The sequence below is a fragment of the Lycium barbarum genome, chromosome 6 (genome assembly GCF_019175385.1).
Source record: "Lycium barbarum isolate Lr01 chromosome 6, ASM1917538v2, whole genome shotgun sequence".
NCBI lineage: Eukaryota > Viridiplantae > Streptophyta > Magnoliopsida > Solanales > Solanaceae > Lycium > Lycium barbarum.
In genome coordinates this window covers 77,928,519-77,931,264 of record NC_083342.1, presented here as the reverse complement: position 1 = coordinate 77,931,264, position 2,746 = coordinate 77,928,519, and positions in this window count along the sequence as shown.

Below are 2,746 nucleotides of genomic sequence, written 5' to 3'. Positions count from 1 at the left end.
CCTCGAAAAAATTTCATGCCATTGCCTAGTGAATAGGATAACACAGGGTAAGGAGTGTACGATGTTTCTATAAGTAAAGAAAGGTTATTTAACAATTCTAATTAAGAATTCCAAAGACGTTGGAAGTAAGAGGAGAAAGTTCCTTAAGGAAGGCAAAGCGTATGTTGTGTTTTGGAAAAGTTCCGTAAAGTACCGAGCTAATGTTGACTTAATGATGTCTTAAGGAAGAGTTATTACTATCCTTAGATTGGTAATGAAGTGTTAAACAAGTGACACGAAGGTTCCATAAGGATTGGAGATCAAACGAAACGACGGAAATCATTTTAGGAAAATGGGGTTATACAACCGCTTATGCGGTCCGTATAATATTATACGGTCCATATAAGGGTCCGTATAGCACCCAACAGAAATGTTGTTTCTCTGATGGTGAAGTACGGTCACTTATACGGACCGTATAATGTTGTATGGACCGTATAAGTGTCTGTGGAAGTCCCGACGGGCTGAGTTAAGTTCAAGTATTTAGATATGATCCCACTTCACTAATTTCATTTCCCACACTTCTCAATCTCTCTCAAGGCTTCTAGAGTGTTCCATACATTTCATCAACACCAATTCAAGGCAAATCAAAGATCAACTTCATCAAACCAAGGGAATTAAGTGCAAGAAGTTCACTAGGATTCATCCAAGGTAAGAAATCTCATTGGAAGTGAAACTAGGGTTTTGCTCAAGTGAAGTATTTCCACTTATATCTCATTCCCACACTATCAAAGGTAAGTTTTATGATCATTCCATGTTGTTTAAAGTATTGAGAGGTTGAAAGACTTGGATTGTAGAAGGAGATAGAAAAATGGGTCATGAATATAAGAATAGTGGCAATTTTGAGTAGTAGCTTGAAATGAATCACGATTCTTGATATGTTGTGATTATAATTAAGTTATAAATGATATTAAGAACATGGGATAAGCATTATATATGAGTGAATGCAATAGTGTACTATGACCATGATTATGGATGATTTGAAGTGAAACTGGGAAATGTGGATAATATAGGTGAATGGTGATTATTGCTTATGGGATTGTGAATGTTATTATAGACGTTTGGGAGCTGATATATGATATGGAGAAAGTTGTAAAGACACAGGAGATGCTGCCCAATTTTCTCTAGCTTTAGTTAAAACACGCTGATGTTATCGATTGGCTAATGTTAGTACGCACTTTCTTGAAGGTAGAAACGAGAGATTTGGAGAAGAACGTTCAAGCGATAGAGTAGCTAAACGAAAAGGTATGTAAAGTTAGTCCTTTCTTCCTAAGGCATGAATCCTCCTATCTTTCCATGACTCTCCTAGATGTTTATCGGAAGTTATGAGTCTACGATTATAAAGAGCTTCACAGGAGATAAAGAAATGAGATATGTTACGAGTATGATATCGAGTATGAGGAGTTAAGTTTAAAGAATTCTAAAGTCCATGATATGATGTTCCATGAAGGTAATGATCCTGAGTATGATCCATTGATGTTGTTCATTGTGTACACTCACCTTACAATGGCAATTCCTTCAAGGTGAGATATGATGAATATGATCACTCCATAATGTAATCGGGGTTCTTGACCTTATGTCACCACGATATAGTTATAAATTGTCTTTAAGCTCTAATGCATATTCTATGACCAATGTATGATAATAATGAGTTCATGATGATACGATTCCACCGTGCCTATAGGGCCGGGCATATCACCGCTAAGGCGGGCTGCATATGATTACACTGAGCCTATGGGGCCGGGCATGACACCGCTAAGGCGGGCTGCTTACGACTACACCGAGCGTAGAGGGCCGGGCATGACACCACTAGTGGGCGGCGTATGATGGTTACCCGGACGCGGGTTAACAACGGTGGTATATGTGACATGATGATATATGTGATATTTATAAAATGCACTTACTCTTAAAAGGTTAAGCAGGCTATACCCTCATCTTATGTTTCTTGATTTCTTTATTACGTTTATTTTATTCATGCCTTACATACTCAGTATAATGTTCGTACTGACATCCTTTTTCGTTGGACACTGTGTTCATGCCCACAGGTAAACAGGGAGGTGATCCATATTCGTAGGAGCTATCAGCAGACTTTGAGAGCACTCCATTGTTCCGGAGGTGCCATTGATTATTATTTTGTGTACATATATTTAGGGCACGACGGGGTCCTATCCCGTCCGTATGTCTAGTACTCTAGTAGAGGCTCGTAGATACGTATGTGTGGGTAGTATGATCTCACGATTTTCCCATTGTGTGTGTGTATATATATATATATATATATATTATTTTGATAGCTCAAGGGCTTATGTATATAAAGGTATATATGTTTGACAGTGAAAATGGTTTTCCCTATGATTAGAAGTATGAGAATAATGAATGAACGCAGGATGAGTTTGATGAGTAATAGAATGAGAGGTGCTCGGTGGTCAGCCCCGGGTACCGTCATGGCCCTAGTCGTGTCGTGACAACTAGTTTCTGTGATAATCGTAAGTTTGAGTTTCGTGTATCTTATGGACCTGCAATGGTGTTGATTTGAAAATATAATTTCAAAACGAAGTTTCTTAAATGTGTTAACTATTTGAGAAGGGCATTACCATTTTAAATTGATACTCTGATATTGTATTTCGTCTAAGAAATTTTTCGGAGGGTATAATGGGAAAAAACATTCGCACTTTCAACTCTTTTTCGCATGGGCCTATTTCCACTTTTAAAT